The sequence below is a fragment of the Symphalangus syndactylus genome, chromosome 6 (genome assembly GCF_028878055.3).
Source record: "Symphalangus syndactylus isolate Jambi chromosome 6, NHGRI_mSymSyn1-v2.1_pri, whole genome shotgun sequence".
NCBI lineage: Eukaryota > Metazoa > Chordata > Mammalia > Primates > Hylobatidae > Symphalangus > Symphalangus syndactylus.
Genome location: NC_072428.2, coordinates 141,696,228 through 141,712,749, shown reverse-complemented (window position 1 = coordinate 141,712,749; position 16,522 = coordinate 141,696,228). Strand labels below are relative to the sequence as shown.

The 16,522-nt window shown below is 39.5% G+C and overlaps 1 protein-coding gene across 19 annotated transcripts in view; it reads left to right on the top strand.

Annotated features, from left to right (window-relative positions):
- Positions 1 to 16,522, top strand: part of KMT2C (lysine methyltransferase 2C) — a 306,855-nt gene that overhangs the window by 129,016 nt on the left and 161,317 nt on the right. The window lies entirely within an intron of this gene.

Here is a 16,522-nt window from a genome sequence, read left to right as displayed (position 1 = left end):
GAACTTGAATCTTTTAAAATAAGTAGTTTACATTTAAATTAGAAATTAAAATTTTAGAAATGAAAATTTTGCCCTATGCTTATACATTCATGTGGTTACTTTTTAAGACCAAACTATTTGATAATGATTTAAAATGAGAGAAAATATTTGAAAAGATTTGAAGGTCATTAGCCCATAATGTGGACTACCTCTGTTTGATATTTTAAAAAGTGATTAAAAAACTATTTTTAGTTCAGTCGGCAGTTCAGTTCATCTTTATTGCATTGTATCAAAGTAATATGTGCATAGTCTGCCATTTTTCAGAGCTTTTCCTGTGATTTTCATGTAATTTTGAAACAAATACAAATGAAACAGCTACCTCCCATCTATAAAGACAGCAAACTCTATGAAGTAATACTGCTTTGCTGTGTACAAATTTCTTTTCTTTTTCTTTTTTCTTAAAATGTAGAGATGGGGTCTCACCATGTTGCCCAGGCTGGTCTCAAACTCCTGGACCCAAGGGATCCTCTCTTCTCTTCTTGGCTTCCCAAAGTGCTGGGATTTTAGATGTGAGCTACTGTGCCTGGCCTTCCTGTTTTTTTTTTTGTTTGTTTTTTTGTTTTTGAGAGGAATTTTGCCCTGTTGCCCAGGCTGGAGTGCGGTGGCATGATCTCAGCTCACTGCAACCTCTGCTTCCCGGGTTCAAGCGATTCTGCCGCCTCAGCCTCCTGAGTAGATGGGATTATAGGCTCGTGCCACCACACCGGCTAATTTTTGTATATTTAGTAGAGATAGGGTTTCACCACGTTGGCCAGCCTGATCTTGAGCTCCTGACCTCAGGTGATTTGCCCACCTCGGCCTCCTGACATGCTGCGATTACAGGTGTAAGCAACTTGTGCCCGGCCCCTTTGGTTTTTAACAAGTATATTTGGGAGAAGTGAGACAGCCCTTCCAATGGAATATTGAAACTGGAAATTTTGACCTTAGAAACTACATGGGCTTTAATAGATAGAACGTAGGCAAAGCTTTCAAAAGTATAGTTGAGACAAGGACTTAGATTCAAGTAATAGTTCAATCATTAGAACATTAGCTTTACTTGGATTATCAAAATGACCTGATTTACATAGATGAGTAAGCATCACCTCACGAGTAGTGAAGTCAGAGTGTTTGTTTTGGAAATTTTGCATTAAAGTATATATGTCATCAAATTTTGAACAGTTTAATGCATAATAGTATTTTCCCCAGCCTGAACATTCTTAGAGACTGGATTAAGACAATGATATTTCAGTGAAAACCATGTCTTTTATGAATTACTTCATAAAAGTAATTTTTATTTTGGGCTATTCTGTGACAGTGAAAAGTATTACAGGGAAGGTAACAAAGGCTAAATGAGCTTTTTGGTGGTGGATTAGAACCAGAGGAATCAATATAAACTCATAGTGTTTGATACTTAGTACAGAAATGTAGGTGTATGTATTTGCATGAGTTTGTATGTGTTCATATGTTTCCTACCTCTGTTTGTAGGAAGGTAGTTAAAAGAAAACTTGCCTCACTCTGTCCCTTTTGGACAGAAGTTACCATTTTTGTTCTTACTGATTAATAAGTGGTATTTAGAGATGAAGACTGTGTCCTCCCACTAACAGAGGAATCACAAGGCTTTAGGAGACATTGCAACCCTTCTGACTTTGTTTAGGCATTAGAATTTGGTGGGCCTAAGCAAGTTAAATGCAGATTGAGTACTTGGAGTTGGTAGACCGTGTGGGGATTAGAAGGGACCTAGTGGTAAGTCTGTCAAACCTTTACCTCTCCACTAGATTGAATCACTCAAAACTCACAGGAGTGTCAGTTTTGTGTCGCCATTTGTACGGTTTTTTATTTTGTCCTTCCTTCCTTCTCCCCTCCCTTCCTCCCTCCTTCCCTCCCTCCTTCCCTCCCTCCCTCTTCTTTCCTTCCCCTTCCCTCCCTCCCTCCCTCCCTCCCTCCCTCCCTCCCTTCCTTCCTTCCTTCCTTCCTTCCTTCCTTCCTTCCTTCCTTCCTTCCTTCCTTCCTTCCTTCCTCTTCTTTCCTTCCTTATTTCCAGGGTCTCACCCTGTTGTCCAGGCTGGAGAGCAGTGGCGTGATCACGGCTCATTGGCAACCTTGGCTTCCCAGGCTCAAACGTTCCTCCCCCAAGCCTCCCGAATATCTGGGACCACAGGCATGCGCCACCTTGCCTAGCTAGTTTTTAAATTTTTTGTAGAGACTAGGTTCTGCTCTGTTGTCCAGGCTAGTCTCGATCTCCTGAGCTCAAGCGATCCTCCCACCTTATCCTCCCGAAGTGCTGGGATTATAGGCATGTGCCACTACGCCTGGCTTTTGTTCATTATTCTTCATTATCAAATAGGCACAAGATGGACCAGTTAGCTAGAACTTTGTCTCAAGAAAGGAAGACTTGTCTCACTGGCAAAAGTTCAAACATAAAACAACACATTTGTTGACAAGGCTGTGGGGAAACAGGTACTCTCATTCTTTGCTGCTGCAGATGCAAATTGGTACATGTCTTTTGGAGGGAAATTTGGTGATACCTAACAAACTGTATGCATTTACCTCTCAATTATTCTAGGAATCTATCCTGAATATGCCTCTAACAATACAAATTATGTATTACTTAATGTTATTAATTATAGTATTATTTAATTTGTGAAATATTGGAAACAAACTAAATGCCCACACAGAGGAGAATGGTTGAATAAACTGTGTTACATCCATATATCCATATAATGGAGTACCATGCAGATAAATCAGAAACTAGAGATTGGTTACCTATAGGGAGTGGGAGGGAGAAGAAGGGAGTGGAGATCTGTGTAGCATGGATGAAATGTGAGTGGCACTTCTCAGAGTATATTTGTTAGTATAACTCTGATTCTTAGAACCATAGGAATGTTTTAAATGCTTCTATGCAATTGCCACCAACCAGGATGTGGGAGACCAAATAAGCAATTACCACCAACCCAGATGCAGGAGAACCCAAAAAGGAATTGTAAAATTCACATAAAAGGGGATAGGGAAGGGAAGAACTCACCTAAGTAACTGTAGAAAATGGTGTCTTGATTAAATAACATAAAACTAGAGACAAAAAGAACTGTACAGTCATGCTGTAGTGTTGAGATCAGAAGTATGAGAATAAACTCATGGTTTTTAATATTTACACAGACATACAGAAATATAGATGTGTGCATATGTATGAGTTAATTTGAATATGTGTATTTCCTACCTCTATCCCCTGAGAGGGCATAGAAACAATGACACCCCAGTAGCACTGAGAATACCTAGTGCTTAGATCTTGTTTTCTAACCATTGCTCTTCAATGAAAGGAACCAGGGCTCCTTGAGAAGTAGTTCCTTACAGGACTGGTACAGAGAAAATACAAGGTAAGCCTAGATCATCTTGTGGTGCCAGAAAGTAATGAAGTGCTTAAAAAGATGAAAACCTGTTCAAAGCACGGGAACCTACCTGAAGGAGCTCCTAAGAACTGGACCAATTTTAGCAACCACAAAAATAATGATAATACTGCATTTTCATCCGTAGAATAAGTACACGAGTCCATACTGATGTAAATAAATACAGATTGTCCAGTCACGTCACTGCTCTACTTAACACTCTTCAGTGACTTCCCATTTTATTCTGAGAATAAAAAACAGATTCCTTACTAACCTGTAAGGCTCTACATGATCTTCACCACCCCTCACGTGTACTTCTCAGACATCTTTCACTATAACTGTTTGTTTATTTACTTCCTTCAGCCACACTGACCTCATTGGTCTTACTCAAGTACGGAGACACAGATCCACCTCAGGGCCTTTCATAATGCATGCGTTGCCCCCTCATATCCTTTATGTATTTATTCAAGCGTGACTTTACAGTGAGGCCTTTGCTAGGCTTGCTGTCAAAGATTTCAGATGCCTTCTCTTCCCATAATATCTGTTTTTTTGTTTTCTTTTTCATACTTATCACCTCTGACAGTGTATATTCACGTAATCTTACTTATTGTTCATCTCCCTCTCACTAGTATACTAGTGCCATTTGGATAGGGTTTTTTTCTGTTTTGGTTATTACTCAGTGAATATTTGTAGACTAATTAATAGCACTGAAGATCATTCATGGAACCATTCATAGGCAGCAAATAAGTTCGAAGTACCCAAAAGTGTTACTGGAGGTTATCAGTATGGCTAATTACATGAAAGTTTATATGCTTAATCTCTAAATAGAGCAAATCTTTACAGTTCTACAGAAATGATTGGGAAGGAGGAGCCAAGGAAAATTTCTGCTATCACAGAAGTTTCCCTAGGGGCGATATATAGCTATTGAACTTAGAAGACATTTTTATTTTTTCAAAACGTAGATGTTCTAAATTTGCTGACCTTGGCTAGGTGCAGTGCCTCCCACCTGTAATTCTAGCATGTTGGGAGGCCAAGATGGGAGGATTTCTTGAGCCCAGGAGTTTGAGACCAGCCTGAGCAACATAGTGAGATCTCGTCTCTATTAAAATAAAAAATAAAAAATTAAATTTGCTGACCTTTGTTATGTAGCTGAGTATATTCTGATACCTAGCTCTATTTTCAAAGAAAACAAACATTTAACCTGCCCCTTCAAGATAAAGATGACATTTCAACATTGAGAATGCAGTGACTTTTCAAAGAAACATGTCCTAGGGGGTTGAACATTTTGAAAACAGATGTTTTGAACTCTTTATATTGATATTTTATTGTCAGAAATAGTGAAGGTTGTAAAAATGAAAAACTCTCATGTTTGTCACCTTAAAAGAAACTTGAACATGGAATTTTCTGATATGTTTAAAATATTCTAAAGAGCTCTGGTTTAAGCGCATTTATTAGACATTCAGTATTTTTATTAGAGAGGGTGAAATTTTATTTGCTTAAATTTTGATAATTTCGGTTGAGATTCAAAAATGGTTGCGGAAATCATGTACTACTTCTAATTAGATCATTTTACTTTTGGGGAGAGCCTGTTTTTTTAAACCTATGAGAGCCATAGAAACTAGATATTGAAATAAACCAAAGTTAGAATTAGGCTTTTTAATCAAAGAAAATGGAAGGGAATGAGATACTATAAAGCTTAGGTGAGGGGTTGCAGTACTTTGTAAATTTTTTGATTGTGCACATCTTTTAATAAGAAATGTTTGAGTATGTAGCTTTATTATACATTCTCAGTTGAATATGTATGTCTTTCTCTCTCTCTCTCTCTTTTTTTTTTTTTTGGAGACATAGTCTCTGTCTGTCTCCTAGGCTGAGATTGCAGTGGCACAATCTCAGTTCACTGCACCCTCTGCCTCCTGGGCCCAAGTGATCCTCCCACCTCAGTCTCCCAAGTAGCTGAGATCATAGGCATGCACCACCACGCCTGGCTAATTTTTGTATTTTTAGTAGAGACAGGGTTTCGCCATGTTGGCCAGGCTGGTCTTGAACTCCTGGCCTCAAGTGATCCGCCTGCCTTGGCCTCCCCAAGTGCTAAGATTACAGGCATGAGCCACCATGCACAGCCATGCATATATATATCTCCTTTATGTAACTTAACAACATCTGCAACATTTGTTTGTGTGAGTTTTTTATTCTGTCTGCATTTGTGTATGTGAGTCTTTTTCTATGGATTTTTCCCACCATGGCTGTAAGCACCATGAGCGTGAGGAAAATAGCTGTTTTGCTTTATCATATTTTCTCTGGTGCCTAACAAAGTACCTGGAACACAAGAGAGTCACTAATGGGATAAATACATGCATTAATGGGATTTGTCAATGAAGGGCAAAATTTAGTGCATTAGCTTGAATGAGGAGGTAGGTCCTACTGGCCTCTTGGGGAGAGGCCAGGGCTGCTACTAAACATTCTACAATATACAGGACAGCCTCCCACACCAGAAACTATACAGCTTAAAATGTCAGTAGTGCTGAGGTTGAGAAATCCTGGTTTGACATATTATTCCTGTGTTAAAATTAATATATTTAAAATAATTTCCTCACTTGTTAACATGGCATTTTTATCAAGCAATTTTGTTTTCTCTGAAATATACCTCAGATTGTTTTTAGTTTTTCCAGGGGAAACTTTATTCATCTTTTACTAGAGAAAAGAATATGGCAAACAGTGAATCTGTGTTTCAGGAAGGGTAACGTCGTTTTTCTTTTAATTTCCCTTTTGAAGCTCTCGGTGCTACCAACATCTTGGAAATCTGGATAATTTGAGTATTACTGAGGGAATAGTTTCATTCTACATGCTACAAATGTTTAATCATTTTATTTATCTAAAGCTCCTTTCTTGGCCAGACGCGGTGGCTCATGCCTGTAATCCCGCACTTTGGGAGGCTGAGGTGGGTGGATCACCTGAGGTCAGGAGTTCGAGACCAGCCTAGCCAACATGGCAAAACCCTATCTCTACTAAAAAAATATAAAAATTAACCATGTGTGGTGGTGCGTGCCTGTAATCTCAGCTACTTGAGTGGCTGAGGCAGGAGAATTGCTTGAACCCAGGAGATGGAGGTTGCAGTGAGCTGAGTTTTCGCCACTGCACTCCATCCTGGGCAACAGAGCAGGACTCCTTCTCAAAATGAAAGAATGAATGAAAGAAAGGGAAAGGGAAAGGAAGGTCCTTTCTTTCGTATTCCCAGTATTGACCTCCCAAAAGAAGTAATCCATAAACCCCCAATGTATATTTCTGTTTTCTTAACTAGTTCTGAATAAAATGTTCAGTGTTGGCTGGGCATGGTGGCTCACGCGTGTAATCCTAGCACTTTGGGAGGCTGAGGCTGAGGTCAGGAGTTTGAAACCAGCCTGGCCAATGTGGTGAAAGCCCGTCTCTAGTAAAAATACAAAAATTAGCTTGGCGTGGTGATGTGTGCCTGTAATCCCAGCTACTCGAGAGGCTGAGGCAGGAGAATCACTTGAATCCTGGAGGCAGAGATTGTAGTGAGCCAAGATCGTTCCATTACACTCCCGCCTAAGACTCTATCTCAAAAAAACAAAAAAAACAGGTGTTTTACTCTTAAAATAAGGCATTAAAAAAATACTTCTGTTGTCTCCCCTCTTAGAATTGGTAATCTCTTCCTTCTCCACCCTCATCCCCTGCTGTAATTCTATATTGAAATTTCATTGTATTTTGTGCCAGATGTCTTTGTGTAAAACCAACTTAGTTCTGTGAGAAGAGTTGTACGTTTTTAATGTTTTTGTTCTTTTTGTAGACTGCAGAATCAAAAATAGTCTTCCTATAGTAAGGTGGCAATTCACATTAAGAATGTAGATAAGCAAATTTAAACTTTTAAATGTAATTTGTCTAAAAAAATTGAAAAATGATATATAGTAAAAGTCTCTCCTCCAACCAATGGAAAGTACTTTTATGTAAGATCCTTTAAGTTACTGACTTGGATCTTTACGTAAGGTAATTTGCTAGTATATGTTTTATAAATAATGTTATTTAATACCGTTTTATTTTCTATAGAATCTTAGTGTTTTTCTATGTAAATTTTTAAAAATTCTTAAAGTATGTATCCCTCATTTTCCCCTATAGTTGTTTGCTTCCACTTATGTTTTTAAGAGACAGCATCTCAGTTGTTTAAGCTGGAATGCAGTGGCACAATCATGGCTTACTGCAACCTTGACTTCTTAGGCTCAAGCAGTCCTCCTGTCTCAGCCTCTAGAGTAGCTGGGATCACAAATGCGTGCCACCACACCTGGCTAACTTTTCTTTTCTTTTCTTTTTTATTTTTTTGAGATGGAGTCTCACACTGTCACCAGGCTGGAATGCAGTGGCATGATCTCGGCTCACTGCAACCTCTGCCTCCTGGGTTCAAGTGATTCTCCTGCCTCAGCCTTCCAAGTACTGGGATTACAGGTGCCCACCACCATGCCCAGCGAATGTTTTGTATTTTTTTTTTTAGTAGAGATGGGGTTTCACCATGTTGGCCAGGCTGGTCTCGAACTCCTGACCTTGTGATTTGCCCACTTCGGCCTCCCAAAGTGTTGGGACTACAGGCGTGATCCATCACACCCAGCCAACTTTTCTTTTTTTTTTTTTTTTTTTTAAGAGACAGGGTCTTGCTCTGTTGTCCAGGTTGGTCTCAATTCCTGGGCCCAAGCAATTCTCCCACCTGGGCCTGCCAAGGTGCTAGTATTATAGGCGTGAGCCACTGCGTCCAGCCCTTTATAGTTTTTTTCTTTTTTTTTGAGATGAAGTTTCGCTCTGTCACCAGGCTGGAGTGCAGTGGCGCGATTTCGGCTTACTGCAACCTCTGCCTCCCTGGTTCAAGCGACTCTCCTGCCTCAGCTTCCCGAGTAGCTGGGACTACAGATGTGTGCCACCACGTCCAGCTAATTTTTGTAGTTTTAGTAGAAACGGGGTTTCGCCATGTTGGCTAGGATGGTCTCAATCTCTTGACCTCATGATCCACCCGCCTCGGCCTCCCAAAGTGCTGGCATTACAAGCGTGAGCCACTGTGCCCAGCCAGCTCTTTATAGTTTAAGAGGAAGGATAAACCTTAAGAGATCACAACCCTATATTTGTGTTAGAGGTCCACAAGACTGCCTCTATGTTTGGAGATTTGCTAGAAGGACTCATGGGATCAGCTTAGGGTTGTAATGGCTAAGATTTATTACTGTAACATAGTATGGATATATAGTAGAAAGATCTCAATGGCAGAAGACACTGACAGAGTCTGGAAAAATCCATGTACTGGCTTCCTTATGTGCTGTGCCTTCCATGAGGATCACACAGACTGCCTTCTTTCCCCCTTAAGGAAAATACAACAACATATGTGACTGCCCAAGAAACAGTTTTTATCTAGACTGGTTACGTAGGTGTACTCTGCCTAGCATGTGTGAAATTTCCAGACTCATAAAAAGAATAGCAGGATAAGCCACATTATTTCCATAGTCTAGATACAGTAAACCATGATTACCAGTTAGGGAACCCTCTTGAAATTCAAGTTCTCAGAAGCCAGCCTAGGACCAACTGTGCAAACAGACAGACCCTCCTTCACAGGATAATATAATCGTGTCATCTGCTTTGTTAATTTTTGTTTGCATAGAGTTTTATAATTGGAAGGTGGCTCAAATGCTACATATTTCTGTCTAATGGACAAGAGTGTTGTATAGTATATAACACTGAATTATTCTCCATTATAGGCAGGCTGTGATAAGTGTTCTAATGTTCGTACAAAAGAACTTTGTAACTTTGAGCAGAGTAAAGAGAGTGTTAACGATACTTTTGACTGCAAGTAGTGGAAAAATGTTGTGTTTAACTCTGAAATATGCTTTGCCTGATATTAGTATTTCCACTCTAGCTTTCTCTTGACTAGCGTAAGCATGGTGTATATTATTCCATTCTTTTATTTTAACCTGTTTGCATCTTTGTATTTAACTTGTGTTTCTTGAAGGCGATAGTTTTATTTCTCTGATAAAAACATATAAGAAGACAATCACATTAAATGTATATGGTCTAAAACCTCTGCTTTTTCATTGGGGATATTTAGACCATGTACATTTAATGTGATTGTCTTCTTATATGTTTTCTATTTGTCTCTATCTGTTCCTTGCATCATTTCTCTTGCATCCCCCACCTGCCAAGATGGGGTCTTGCTCTGTCACCCAAGCTGGAGTGCAGTGGTGTGATCATACCTTACTGCAGCCTTGACCTGCTAGGCTCAAGTGATCTACCTCAGCCTTCCAATGGTGGAGACCACAGTTGTGCACCACCACACCTGGCTACTTTGTTTTATTTTTTTATATATGGGGTCTCACTATGTTGCCCAGGCTGGTCTCATACTCCTGAGCTCAAGTGAGTATCCTGCCTTGGCCGCCCAGAGTGCTGGGATTACAGGTATGAGCCATTGCACCTGGTCTTCTTGCATTCTTTTACTTTATTTATTTATTTATTTATTTATTTATCTATTTATTTATTTTTGAGATAGAGTCTCGCTCTGTTGCCAGGCTGGAGTGCAGTGGCGCTATCTCGGCTCACTGCAGTCTCCGCCTTCTGGATTCAAGCGATTCTCCTGCCCCAGTCTCCTGAGTAGCTGGGATTACGGACATGCACCACCACACCCAGCTAATTTTTGTATTTTTATTAGAGACGGGGTTTCACCATGTTGGCCAGGATGGTCTCAATCTCCTGACCTTGTGATCCGCTTACCTTGGCCTCCCAAAGTGCTGGGATTACAGGCGTGAGCCACCATGCCCAGTCTACATTATTATGATTCCAGTTTGCCTCTTTTTATTACTTTTACCTATTTTTAAAAATTATTTTTGTGGTTGCTTTAGGATTATAGTGTATATTTAGCAGAGGTCTACCTTCAAGTAATATTGTACACTTCATCTATAATAAAAGCATTCCTTCATTTACTTTCTTTTCCTCCCTCCTGCACTTTGTGCTATTGCTGCCATGCATTTGACTTTTACATATGTTATAAACTCTGTAATATTTTGCTGTTTTTTATTAAACATATATCTCTTGGAGATTTAAATAATAAAAAATTTAAAAGATGTTTGCTCATATAGTTACCACTTTTGTGCTCTTTATTCCTTCATATTGATCCAGATTTTCATCTGACATCATTTTCTTTCTGAAGAATATCCTTTAACATTTCTTGCAGCAAAGGTCTCCTGGTGATGAATTATTTCATTATTTATGTTTCTGGTGTGCCTTTATTTCACCTTCATTTTTGAAAGATATTTTTGCCAGGCATAGAATTCTAGTTGGCCTTATTTCTTCTAGAATTTTAGAGATGTACCGCTGTCTTCTCACTTGCATTGTTTCTCAACAAAAATCTGATGTTGTTCTTATGTTTGTTCTTCTATAGGTAATGTCTTTTTATACAGCTGCTATTAATAGTGTTTCCCTGATTTTGAACAATTCGATTACGTTATCGCTTAGTGTAATTTTCTTCATGTTTCTTTTGCTTGGGGTTTGCTGAGTTTCTTGGATCCGTGAGTTAATAGGTCTTTTTATGGCTAGAACGTTTTCAGCAGTTGTTTCTTCAAGTATTTTTTTTCTCTTCCTCTCTTCTCTCCTTTGGGGACTCCAGTTACCTGTATATTATTAGGACATTTGAAGTTGCCTGACTGCTCACTGATGCTTTTTAAAAATCACTTTTTAAGATTTTTTTTTCTTTTTTTTTTTTTTTTTTTTTTTTTTTTTTTCATTCAACAAACATTTATTAAGCACTGTGCTGGGTACTGGAGGCACAAAGATCTTTTTTTTTTTTTTTTTTAATTATACTTTAGGTTTTAGGGTACATGTGCACAATGTGCAGGTTTGTTACATATGTATCCATGTGCCATGTTGATTTCCTGCACCCATTAACTCATCATTTAGCATTAGGTATATCTCCTAATGCTGTCCCTCCCCCCTCCCCCCACCCCACAACAGTCCCCGGAGTGTGATGTTCCCCTTCCTGTGTCCATGAGTTCTCATTGTTCAATTCCCACCTATGAGTGAGGACATGCGGTGTTTGGTTTTTTGTCCTTGCAATAGTTTACTGAGAATGATGTTTTCCAGTTTCATCCATGTCCCTACAAAGGACATGAACTCATCATTTTTTATGGCTGCATAGTATTCCATGGTGTATATGTGCCACATTTTCTTAATCCAGTCTATCGTTGTTGGACATTTGGGTTGATTCCAACTCTTTGCTATTGTGAATAGTGCCGCAATAAACATACGTGTGCATGTGTCTTTATAGCAGCATGATTTATAGTCCTTTGGGTATATACCCAGTAATGGGATGGCTGGGTCAAATGGTATTTCTAGTTCTAGATCCCTGAGGAATCGCCACACTGACTTCCACAATAGTTGAACTTGTTTACAGTCCCACCAACAGTGTAAAAGTGTTCCTATTTCTCCACATCCTCTCCAGCACCTGTTGTTTCCTGCTTTTTTAATGATGGCCATTCTAACTGGTGTGAGATGGTATCTCACTGTGGTTTTGATTTGCATTTCTCTGATGGCCAGTGATGATGAGCATTTCTTCATGTGTTTTTTGGCTGCATAAATGTCTTCTTTTGAGAAGTGTCTGTTCATGTCCTTTGTCCACTTTTTGATGGGGTTGTTTGTTTTATTCTTGTAAATTTGTTTGAGTTCATTGTAGATTCTGGATATTAGCCCTTTGTCAGATGAGTAGGTTGCAAAAATTTTCTCCCATTCTGTAGGTTGCCTGTTCACTCTGATGGTAGTTTCTTTTGCTGTGCAGAAGCTCTTTAGTTTAATGAGATCCCATTTGTCAATTTTGGCTTTTGTTGCCATTGCTTTTGGTGTTTTAGACATGAAGTCCTTGCCCACGCCTATGTCCTGAATGGTATTGCCTAGGTTTTCTTGTAGGATTTTAATGGTTTTAGGTCTAACATTGAAGTCTTTAATCCATCTTGAATTAATTTTTGTATAAGGTGTAAGGAAGGGATCCAGTTTCAGCTTTCTACATATGGCTAGCCGGTTTTTTTTTCTTTTTGTACTTTAGCTAGTGTCTGTTCTTATATCTTCAAGTTTGCTAATCTTCTGCAGTTTCTGATCTGCTTTAGCTCATGCAATGTAATTTTCATCTCAAATGTTTTTGTCTTTGAAAGTTTGATTTTGGCTTTTCTTGTTTATCTCCCATGTCTCTATTTAACTTTTTGATTATATGGGATACATGTATGAAAACAGTTTTAATGTCCTCCTCTGCTAATTTTAACATCTATTTAAGTTCTGGGTCAGTTTTGATTGATTATTTTCAGTTTGCATCATGATTGTCTGCTGCTTTTTATGTCTGATAATCTTTATTTAGTTGTAAAATTTACCTTGGGTTCTAGCTATTTTCTTTATTCTATAAATCTTCTTGAGCTTTGTTTTGAGATGTAGTTGAGTTACTTATAAACAGTTTCATTCTTTTGGGTTTTGTTTTTATGATTTATTAGACAGATATGAAGGAGTGCTTAGTCCAGGACTAATTATTCCTCACCACTGAGGCAAGACTTTCTGTGGACTCTGTTGAATGTTCCATGAATTAATAGTTTTCCCAGTTTGGCTAGTGGGAACAGATAGTATTCCTGGCTTTGTATGAGTATCAGGCCCTGTTCCCTCCCATTCTTTCTGATGGTCCTTTTTCTGGATTCTCATAGTTTCCTCATGTGCATATGCTGATCAGTTATCTGGTGAATACTTGAGAGGGGATCTCTATAGACCTCTGGGGTTCTTTCCTATGCAACTGTCTCCTCTCAGCATTCTGTGCAGTTATTCCTTGCTGCTTTTTTCTCTACTGGCTCTTAACTTTCTCTTTCCAACTCAGGAGTCAGCTGAGATCTGCCTCAGTTGCCACTCTCTATGCCATGGCCTGGAAACTCTCTCATGGTTGTGTGCTGGGGCATATGTAGGGCTCACCTCTCTTGTTTCTCACTTCTCAAAGCTCTACAGTCCTTTGTTGCCTGATGTTCACATATCATATATATGTTCACGTATATTCATGTCTTATTTATTTATTTATTTGTTTATTTATTTATTTATTTTAGTGCTGATGGGATTTCGTGATGTTTGCCAGGCTGCTCTCAAACTCCTGGCCTCAAGTGATCCACCTGTCTTAGCCTCTCAAAGTTCTGGGATTACAGGTGTGAGCCACCATGCCCTGCCATGTCTTTGTTTTTTATGGTTGTTTCAGGAGGAGCATAAATCCGGTAATCTGGTCTCTGTGACTCCATCTTGGTTAGAAGTAGAAGTATTATGCAAGTAACTAAGAATTTCATTGTTTCACAATAGAAAATTAGGAGTTAGGGTGATGGGTCCTTCAGTAGCTTCATGATAACAAGTTTTCAGGGTCTTAACATCTTTTCTTGGTGCATCCAGAACATATTGGTCTCTTTCTTGGTCCAGTTCCTCTCATGAGCAAAAGATAGTGGGCAGGACCTCTAAGCATTGTACTCTCAGGATAGCATTCAGAGGCAGAAAGGAAAAAGGAACCTTTTTATTATTATGTTAATTAAGGAAAATCCTTGCCCAGATGCTTTTCCCATCCTAGCATATTTCTCTCTCTCTCTCTCTCTTTTTTTTTTTTGAGATGGAGTTTCGCCTTTCGCCCAGGCTGGATTGAAATGGCACGATCTCGGCTCACTGCAACTTCTGCCTCCCGGGTTCAAGTGATTCTCTTGCCTCAGCCTCTGGAGTAGCTGGGATTATAGGCACCCACTACCACGCCTGGTTAATTTTTGTATTTTTAGTAGGGATGGGGTTTCACCATGTTGCCCAGGCTAGTCTTGAACTCCTAACCTCAGGTGACCCACTCGCCTCAGCCTCCCAAAGTGCTAGGATTACAAGCCTGAGCCACCACACCCTGCCCCTAGCATATTCCTCTTAACATCTTATTAGCTAGAATTACCTTGAGTGTTCGTATCTTTTTTTTTTTTTTTTGAGACAGAGTCTCGCTCTGTCGCCCAGGCTGGAGTACAGTGGCGCGATCTCGGCTCACTGCCAGCTCTGCCTCCCGGGTTCACGCCATTCTCCTGCCTCAGCCTCCCGAGTAGCTGGGACTATAGGCACCTGCCACCACGCCCGGCTAATTTTTTTTGTATTTTTAGTAGAGATGGGGTTTCACTGTGTTAGCCAGGATGGTTTCCATCTCCTGACCTCGTGATCCGCCTACCTCGGCCTCCCAAAGTGCTGGGATTACAGGCGTGAGCTACCACGCCCGTCCGAGTTTTCATATCTTAAACTAATAACTGATAAAGAAGTTGAGACAGCCATGATTGGCTTTCCTCTGAGACTGGGGAGAGTATTTAGCCCCTCTGAAGCATGTTTCTGCTTACAGCAGGGTCCGTATCTGAAAAAGTGGAAATCCGTAGGAAGGAAGAAGGGGGAATGGATATTTTGTAGTCGATAAACAGTGTCTATTATTGGAAATATGTTTTAACTGAGGGAATCTGAAAATATTTTTAAAGAAGGAAAGATTTAAGGTGGTGCTTGGAGGATGGGTGAGTTTCAGTAGATTAACATAGGAATTTTAGACAAAGGGTCACCCTTTACAGGGTTTGAAACTATGAGGGTATATGGATTTTGGAGAAATGGCACATATGTAAGAATGACTGGAGAATAAGTAGGGTAGAGAATACTAGGGGACAGGAATGGAAAATTTCCTTGGCTTTGCATGCCAAGATGAGGAATTTCAGTAATGTACTTTTTAAATAAGAAGAGCAGTATTAAATAATCTAAATTCCCCCAGCCGTTTGTAATTGAATTGGAAGAGATTTACTTGAAGACAAACATATTTAGGATTACTGCTATAGATTAAAGGCCAATGAGTGTAAAATCTTGAGTTTAGGTATTATGTGTAAAACATAAAGATGAAATATTGTAGTAATAGAATGCGTAGTATTTGATTCTTTATAAATTGGAGGAACTGCAGATGTCTTTTTTTTTCAAGTCTGAGTATGTTGGAAGATCACAAGTTTTGTTTGGTTGTCCTGAGCCTGAAACCCTGTGAAATGGCTTTGACGCTAAATGTCAGGGTAGGAATCATAGACAGTTTTCCTAACTAGCAATGGTGGCAAATCAAACTGACTTTGGAGAACAAGAAGAGAAAAGAAGATGGAATATTGATCCTTTGGTCTGAGGAAGAACCAGTGAAAAGGTGGATGTTAACACAGAATAAAAGTTACCGGAAGTATAGTAGAAATTATAGTAGTTTGGATTAATAGATTTAAGGAGGTATGGTCAATAATCTCAAATGCCTCTCAAGTGTGTTTTTGTATTATAAGGTTTTCTAAATAAAAGTTTCTAAATAAACCCTAATAATATTTATTTTTTAAGAGATAGAGTCTTCTATTTTGGGAGTGAGGGGTCCGGCAGAGAGGGATCTTTCTGTGTTGCTCATGGTGGAGTGCAGTGGCTCTTCACACATGTAATTATAGTATACTGCAACCTTGAACTCTAGCAGTGTTTCCAGCTCAGCCTCCCACATAGCTGGGACTACAGGTACGTGTCACCATACCTGGTCATAATTATTATTTTTAATGGGAAGCAATCAGGAGTCTTCACTTCTTAATCTGTCTCTGACATTGTTGGCTAATGTCAAGTGACATCTTCCCCAAATCATGTTACCTGTCAGTACTCAATCATCATGTGCACAGTAAGAAATTATTTTATCTTTTCACTCTCAAATGCAGGGATAGAAGGAGGACATCAAAAAATTAACAATGGATTATTTCATCACAATGTTAAGTGCAAGCTCTGGATACAGCAAGATAATCCTAGATATTTATTTGACCTTGGAATGCAGTTAGGCATATATCTACTTAAAAATTGATGTGGCTGGGCATAGTGGCTCACACCTGTAATCCCAGCACTTTGGGAGGCTGAGGCAGGCACATCACTTGAGCTCACAAGTTCGAGACCAGCCTGGGCAATGTGGCGAGACCCTGTCTCTTCACTAAAAGTACCAAAAAAAAAGAAAAAGGAGGGTATGGTGGTGCACACCTGTAGTCTCAGCTACTCAAGAGGTTGAGGTGGGAGGGATGGCTTGAGCCCAGGATGCAGAGGTTTCAGTGAGC